The sequence below is a fragment of the Sinocyclocheilus rhinocerous genome, unplaced genomic scaffold (assembly GCF_001515625.1).
Source record: "Sinocyclocheilus rhinocerous isolate Xijiao unplaced genomic scaffold, SAMN03320098_v1.1 scaffold284, whole genome shotgun sequence".
Classification (NCBI taxonomy): domain Eukaryota; kingdom Metazoa; phylum Chordata; class Actinopteri; order Cypriniformes; family Cyprinidae; genus Sinocyclocheilus; species Sinocyclocheilus rhinocerous.
The window spans coordinates 66,963-76,125 of NW_015628031.1; positions in this window are offsets into that span (position 1 = coordinate 66,963).

Genomic DNA, 9,163 nt, shown 5'->3' on the forward strand with positions numbered 1-9,163 from the left:
ACGGCTTTACTCTCTCTTGATGCAGAGAAGGCCTTTGACCGCGTCGAATGGCACTATCTATTTGAGGTGCTCACACGCTTTGGCTTTGGCGGTACATTTTGTAAATGGGTTAGATTGCTTTGTACTGGGCTCACTGCAGAAGTTTTGACCAATAATGTGGTCTCTAAATCTTTTAGTATCTCTAGGAGTTGCCCACAAGGGAGTCCTCTTTCACCTTTATTATTTATCCTTGCAATAGAACCATTCGCCATAGCGGTACGGGCGCATAATGATATTTATGGAATCCAGGAGAGTCATCTGGAACATAAATTAGCATTATTTGCAGACGACATTATTTTGTTCCTGAAAAATCTGAGTAGCTCTGTCCCCGCACTCCTGGATCTCATTGAAACTTTTGGAAAAATATCTGGATATAAAGTTAATCACTCCAAATCATCTATAATGTTACTTAATGAATCAGAGAGAAAAAATAACCAAGATTATGCTTCTATCTTCGATTCAACAGATAATTTTACATATCTGGGTATACAAATTGTTCATGAGGTGAATAAGATTGCTCAGATTAATTATGACCCAATTTTGGAAGCTACTACCTCATCAGTAGAACGCTGGACATCTTTACCTATCTCAATGATTGGCAGGATAAACATCCTAAAAATGAATATACTCCCAAAATTTCTCCATTTGTTCCAAAATATTCCCCTACCCCCTCCCTCATCTTTGTTTACTAGAATTAAGAAATTGTTTACTAACTTTATTTGACAAAATAAACGTCCCAGGCTACGTCTACCTTTGTTATACCTACCATTTGATCGAGGAGGACTTACATGTCCAAACATCCAGTGGTATTACTGGGCAGCCCAACTGCGTACAATCATGTTTTATTTTTCATCTGAAAACTGGGATGGATTTGGAATCATGTTCTATTACACCAAGATTACCATTGCACTTATACCTGTATTCGGCAGATCGCAAATACCTATGGAAAAACACAGACAACCCTATTGTATTGAACATGATTAATATTTGGTTTGATTCTTGTAAATATTTGAACATAAACCCCTCCTGGTCACGTTTCAGTCCTATTTGCGATAATGTTAATTTTAAACCAGGGAAATGTGATGCAGGATTTCGGATATGGGCTGAAAAAGGGTTAAGGAAAGTGCAAGACATGTACAATGAGGATGAAATATTTATGTCCTTTGCAGAAATATCAACCAAATATGGCATTCCAAAGACCCGTTTTTTTTTCTCCAAATATCTTCAACTTAGAAGCTTTATATCCTCATCTCAAAATCATTCATTAGATATTCCTGTCATCTCCCCATTAGAGGCAGCAATCATAGGTCACTGTTATGATAAAGGTTCAATTTCCTCTTTGTATGAATTGTTTGTATCGGTCACGTTTCAGTCCTATTTGGGGTAATGTTAATTTTAAACCAGGGAAATGTGATGCAGGATTTCGGATAGGGGCTGAAAAAGGGTTAAGGAAAGTGCAAGACATGTACAATGAGGATGAAGTATTTATGTCCTTTGCAGAAATATCAACCAAATATGGCATTCCAAAGACCCGTTTTTTTTTCTCCAAATATCTTCAACTTAGAAGCTTTATATCTTCATCTCAAAATCATTAATTAGATATTCCTGTCATCTCCCTATTAGAGGCAGCAATCATAGGTCACTGTTATGATAAAGGTTCAGTTTCCTCTTTGTATGAATTGTTTGTATCTAGGTCTAATGAATCCTCAGAATCTAAACTAAGATTATGGAAAGAAGATATAAATGATGAAATATCTCTAGAGGATTGGAATGAGGCATGCAAGAAGGCTCAGATACAGACAGTCAACAGTAGCTTGAAACTCATACAGTATAAATGGCTGATGCGAACATACATAACTCCTGTTATGTTGCACAAGTTTAATGATAATATTCCTGATACCTGTATAAAGTGTGATGAGGCAAGAGATACACTGTACCACTGTATATGGGAATGCGAGAAAGTGAAGCCTTTTTGGCAAGGTATAATTGATATGATTGACCAAATTCTATCAAAGAAATTACCACTGGATCCTAAGCTTTTTATTCTGTGTATTTTACAAGCTAAACAAATAATTGCTCTTAATTGGTCTCGAGCCCCTGCCCCTTTGAGGTCTGACGCTAAAGTGCCCTTGCGGTCCGGTCTACGTGCCCCTGGTCCGCGATTTCTGCCGAGGGTAGGGGTATGCGATATGAAGTTTTTTGATCGTGGACGATAAAAATGTCTCAACGATCTGCTTTTGAAGAAATATCGTTGTATCGTGCTACAGCGCACATTCTGTCAGTTGCAGTTCTGGTGCCACCGAATCAATATACTGTACAACGTGACATACATTAACATCAGTGTTAACTCAGTGGTAGAGTTACTCTCAAGGGACACTGCATTTATTCACAATCACAAAAGTAAATTTTTTGCATCTGCTTTACAGCCTTACTGGTTAAACGTTTCATTTGTGTGCTGTTCTGACCAAGCGGCAACCTTCAGGTGTGAAACCAACACGGAAGTGACTAAAACTGCAATTCATCGACTGGCCGCTAGAGGCTGGCTCCAAAAGGTAGTCTGTCCCATAGACTCCTCATGTTAAAATGCCCAACTTTACAGCAGAAAAAAATGTTTACAGCCTTGTACAAAAAGTGGTTTTGGTCTATATAGCTAATTTTGCCCTTCATGACAACTGTGAGGGGGGTGAATATTTTTATAACTCATCCGTTTAAATTATATTAAGCCTTAAAGTTCTGCATAATTAAGGGCGTGGCCACTTGAGTGACAGGTGGATTGCCGCTGCTGTCACCACCATCGAGCTAGGGGGACGTGGTTTCAGCAAACCCAACCCTTTGCCCATTTTCAATTATCCGGGAGTGACGCGCTGCCAAGATGGCGACCGCCAGCTCTGCCCACTTTGAGCTTCAAAAACGCTCTTCAGAAACCTACGGGTGATGTCACGGACACTAAGTCCATGTTATATACAGTCTATGGTTCTGATGAGCACTTTTTCTGAGCACACCCAAAGCGCGCACACGAAAACGAAAAAGCCCGTCAAACAGTGCCTGATTACTGAACTAAGTTATGTTTTGTGCTAATACTGTCAAAACACACAAGGTTTATGTATAGACTCAGTTGGTTATGTCTAAAATGAAAGTAAACAACTGAGAGAAATGGATGCATGCTTGTATATTAGATGCGTGCAGGTCTTAAAGGGACAGTAGGCTACATGCTGCCGACTGTAATTAAAGTGATAGTTCACCCTAAAATTTAATTTCTGTCATTATTTATTCACTCACATGTTGTCCCAAACCTATATTAATTTCGTTCTTGTGCTGAACACAAAATAAGATATTTTGAAGAATCTACCAAACAGTTGATGGTCCACATTGACTTTGATAGTAGGGGGAAAAAATACTATGGAAGTCACTGTGGACCAGCAACTGTTTGGTTTTCCACCTTCTTCAAAATAGCATTTATGTTTAGCAGAAGAAGGAAACTCATTCAGGTTTAAAACAACTTTTGAGTGAGTAAATGAAGGTATAAAAATAAAACACTAACCTATTTTAATTTTTAGAAAAATCACTAAATACTCTTGACTGAAAAACTTTAATACAGTTGCTTTAATAGGAATCAATGTATATAGTGTTTTATTTTTTATATTTGTTCATTCAGTTTTTTGAATGCTCCTGCTAAACACACCTATTGCACCTATACCTGAAAATAAAACAGTTATTTTATTTGTATATTATGTGTATTTGTAATGCTTCTGTCATTATTTATTCACTCACATGTTGTCCCAAACCTATATTAATTTCGTTCTTGTGCTGAACACAAAATAAGATATTTTGAAGAATCTACCAAACAGTTGATGGTCCACATTGACTTTGATAGTAGGGGGAAAAAATACTATGGAAGTCACTGTGGACCAGCAACTGTTTGGTTTTCCACCTTCTTCAAAATAGCATTTATGTTTAGCAGAAGAAGGAAACTCATTCAGGTTTAAAACAACTTTTGAGTGAGTAAATGAAGGTATAAAAATAAAACACTAACCTATTTTAATTTTTAGAAAAATCACTAAATACTCTTGACTGAAAAACTTTAATACAGTTGCTTTAATAGGAATCAGTGTATATAGTGTTTTATTTTTATATTTGTTCATTCAATTTTTTGAATGCTCCTGCTAAATCAGTGGTTCTCAAAGTGTGGGGCGTGGGCCATCAGCAGAAAAAGAAAATAAATAAAACCATAAAACTTAGAATGGGAGATGGATCGGTTTGTGAAAGCGAAGAGAAAAGCCATAGATGAAGTCGCACAGACCTAGGCAGGTGCTGGTCATTCAAAAGCTAAATGCAGAAAATATGACGAGTGATATCTTGCTCTCGGCTTCACTCACCGTGTCTATACCGGACGCTATAGTTGTCGCGTCGCGCCACAACAGCTCTACACTGGATGCGACAAAGCGACCATTGTAAATCATTTTAACTTTGTGTCAGTACGTCATAAATAGAACAAGGCATCAGTTTAATGTCGGGGGGTTTTGTCGTGTTGCGCCACGCCGCATCCACTCTTCACTCAGCCTATGTACTCCTTTGAGCCCCGGTCTGCTATTATACTGTCCTCACGATGCGTTGCTCTGCAAGGCTAGACAGCTAACATGAGGGATGAAACTCCATTAATGACTCAAGGTGTAACTTTTCCTGGGTTTAATTGAAATGTCCTTTTTCCCTTTTTATATTGTAAAACTGAAAATACAGAACAAAACAGACATATCAGTATACAAATACACTAATAAAAAGCTAAACACAAAACAAACTACTGGCAGGTAAATTATACATTTCTGAAAGCAACAATGACACTTTCTTAATATGAAAACAATATCTTTCAGTCACTTACAGACAAATAGTGTCCCAGGAACAACGTAAAGAGAAAATGTAGATGCACCATCTATCAAACCGTGTTCTCTAGTTACTCCTTGCTTTTAACTAAATAAAATGGCTGAACAGCCACTAGATGGCAGTGTTACTCAAACAATAACTTCAAAATAAAAGTCCTGATAGTCAAAGAAGGCAGCACACTCCCCGTCTGGCACTATCACTTAGTGCCACAACTGATCCTTAATATTAGGAACACAGTCTTAAGTAGTCTGTTCTTGTGACAGAAGAACTATGATTTCTGTTACTGGCCTCAAGAAGTTTTTAACAGTTCCTTGTTTTGCAACTTTCACTTCCACCTTGCGTACCTTTGCATCTCGACTTGGGAAAGTGTTAACAATAAGTCCCATAGGCCATTCATTTCTCTGTATCTGGCTGTCTTTGAGCAATACTACATCTCCACATTTTATGTTCTGTTCTCTGTCTGTTCTCTGTCCACTTTCTGCGGCTTTCTAAAGAGGACAAATACTCTCCCCGCCATCGCTTCCAAAACGTATCTGCCAAGCATTGGACTTGTTTCCACTGTTTTTCATGCAGGTGCAATGTATCAAAGTTTCCAGAAGGGGCTGCCAAGGCATTCATCTTTTGGGTTAGAATCATTGCTGGGGTAAGAACTGTTGGGTTTTCAGGGTCCGTAGATACTGGCAGTAACGGACTTGCATTCATGATAGCCATTACCTCTGCCATTAAGGTGCTCAAGACTTCATGAGTGAGTCTACCGGGTCCAGTCTTTAACAACATGGCATCTAAAATACGCCTGCTTAACCCAATTAGTCTTTCCCATGAGCCCCCCATGTGTGATGAATGTGGGGGATTGAACAGCCATGTACACCCTTTCTCTTTCAGGTAATTTTGTAGGGATGGGTCATCAGTGTCCATTTTTAGTTCTTTACATGCACCCACAAAGTTTTTTCATTTGTCTGAACGGAGAAGTTTGGCTGGACCTCAGATAGAGAAGAACCTCCGTAATGCGTTGATGAAGCTAGATGTCGTCATGGATTCTATGAGGTCTATGTGCACAGCTCTGGTAGACATGCATGTAAAGATTACTGCCCATCGTTTGGTTTCAGCACTACCTCCTCTAGTGCGTCGTGTGAGGATAGTCCAAGGACCAAAAACATCAAGTCAAACACTGGTAAACGGTGGTTCTTGAGCAAGTCTGTCTTCAGGTAAATTTGCCATTTTTTGGTACTCTAACTTTCCTCTCAGCTTATGACATGTCACACATTTATGAATGACTGTAGACACTACATGTTTGCTACCAACAATCCAAAACCCTGCGGCTCGTATGGCTCCCTCTGTGATATGTCGTCCTTGATGCTCTACCTGCTCGTGATAATATCTCACAAGAAGGGTGGAAATGTGATGCGTTCTTGGAAGAATGAGAGGCTGTTTTTCTTCCACACATACATCGGCAGAGGCTATGTGACCTCCAATCCTGAGTAAGCCATTTTCATCCACAAATGGATTGAGGCTCTTGAGAGGACTTTGTTTTGCGATTGGTTGTCCCTTCTCTATGCACTTGTATTCTTCTTTGAATACTTCACGCTGAACAGAACCAATAACCATTTTTTTTGCCTTGAGAAGTTCTGTAACACTGCATGGATCTCTGTATTGTTGCCATCCTTTATGACCTGCATTATTTACTTTTTGGAAAGATGCGGCTACATGAATGAGTTTGGCCAAAGTATGAATGAGAGTCTTCCAACTAGAAAAATGCATGAAGCGATGACAACCTAGGTGACTCTGTGAGGTTTTGGTTAACAAAGTCACAACATCAGGACGAATCTCATCATCGGTCTCAGTATTTATGAGAGCAAAGTCCTGTTTGTCAAGAATCTCTTCTGCTTGGACTTGTGATAAAAAAGGTGGTCCTGAAAGCCAGCTTGTGTGTTGCAACAGGATTGCTGGAGCAAGTCGTGTAGCATGATCTGCAGGGTTTTTCTCAGTTAAGATGTAAACCCATTGGCCAGGGTGTGTGGATTTCCTGATCCGAGACACCCTGTTCGCCACATAAACATAGAATCTCCTGGTAGTGTTGTGACTGTACCCAAGTACTATTTTGTTGTCAGTATAGAATTTGACAGTGTCCCAAACAATGTCCATTTCGTCTCTGAGCAGATCATACAGTTCAACAGCTAACACAGCTGCGCACAGTTCTAACCGTGGAATTGTATGTGCAGGTCTTGGTGCCAGCTTGGATTTTCCCATAACAAATCCAACGTGACAATGCCCATCACTGTCAATAGCTCGCAAGTAGGCAACAGCTCCTATGGCTTTTGTTGAGGCATCTGAAAAGATGCAAAGTTCTTTTCCTTTCCATCGAGGCTAGTGAAGCTAAAATGTAGCATCTTGGAATCTCAATGTTCTCAATGACATTTAATGATTCTTTCCACTTGCTCCATTCATTTTGTTTTTCAGGTGGCAGTGGCATATCCCACTCATGTTGTTCGAGTGAAAGTTCCCTGATGATAACTTTACCCTGCATTGTTATGGGTGTCACAAATCCCAAAGGGTCGTAGATGCTGTTTACTGTAGAAAGAAAGCCTCTTCTTGTGTAGGCCTTTTCTTCATGAGAAACTTGAAATGATGATCATGTTTGATCATGCATGAATGATCAGTTTCCAAATTCCAAGACAGTCCCAAGCTTCATTGGACAGGGAGGGAATCTGAACTGAGATCAAGGTCTTTTACAATCTTCTACAGGGAAAGCGTTCATCACTGGCTTTCTGTTAGAGGTGACTTTATGTTGTAAAACAGGTTATATTCAGCCAGCATCTCTCTGGTTCTTGTCAGAATATCAATTGCCTCTTCAGGAGTAGCTACTGAGGCAAGACAGTCATCTACATAAAATTGTCTCTCCACTAGCCTTTTGGCATCAGTGCCATGTTCTCTCTCACCTTCCAGAGCTGCTTTCCTCGTGCAGTAGATGGCCACTGCGGGTGATGGGCTGTTACCAAAGACGTGGACTTTCATCCTGTAGTCTATCACATTTTTTTCCATGTTGTTGTCCTCATACCACAGGAATCTGAGATAATCTCGATGTTCTTCCTGAACAACAAAACAGTAGAACATTTGTTGTACGTCTGCTGAAAATGCTATAGGCTCTCTTCTAAAACGTAGAAGGACACCCAAAAAAGTGTTATTTAAGTCTGGACCACTAAGAAGCACATGATTCAGTGACACCCCTTCAAATTCAGCACTTGAGTCAAACACAACTCTTATCTGATCTGGTTTTTGGGGGTGATATACCCCAAATGTTGGGAGATACCAGTGTTTGTCCTTTTCCAAAAGAGGAGCCACTTCTGCATGATCATTGTCCATCATCTTTTGCATAAACTCAGTGAAGTGTTTTTTTCATGTCTGTGGATGTTTTCAACATCCGCTTCTTGTTCAGCAAGGACAGCTGTGCATGGGCTGCTTCAGCCTTAGCTCTTGCTCTGATAGCTGCAGAACCAATGGAAAACTGTCTGCTTCTTTTTGAGGATTTTGTCTGAATTTACATGCTATCCACACTTCTTGCAGACATAAATCTTTCTGATTGTTGCTCTTCAGTTTCATTTTCTTGCTGCACTGAGTAATTTGTTTGATTGCTTTTTAACTGGTACTATTTCCCTGAGCGTAGACAAATACTGATGTGCAGTATTTTCTTGTGCTTGAACCTGTTGTTTAATTGTCTTTTTACTACACTGTCCTCACGATGCGTTGCTCTGCAAGGATACCCTTACCAAAAAGTAGTATACTTCAAGTTTATTTTAGTAAGTATACTTAAGTAAAGTTCAAGTATATTTTTAAGTATACTTTATGTAGTAAGTATACAAATATCAGTGCACTAGTAGTATACTTGTAAGTGTACTATTTCAATACTCCTTGGGACTAAATTGGCCCACTTTCTAATATATAAAAGTATACTTTTAAGTATAACAGTAGTAAACTTTAAGTACACAACTAGTTTACAACAATATTTTTAGCTTGTACTGCAACTATACTAAAAGTGAACTTATAGGTATACTGATAGTTTACTAATTAAATACTTGTAGTAGCATTTTTAGTACACTTTGAAGTATAGTCTAAGTAAACTACTAGTTTAGTAGTTCTATACTGCAAGTATACTCGTAAGTTTTCTTTAAGTGAACTTTACATCATACTTTAAGTATACTACTATGTCCCTATTTAGGTATTAATTTGTATATATTTTGTTACATGAATA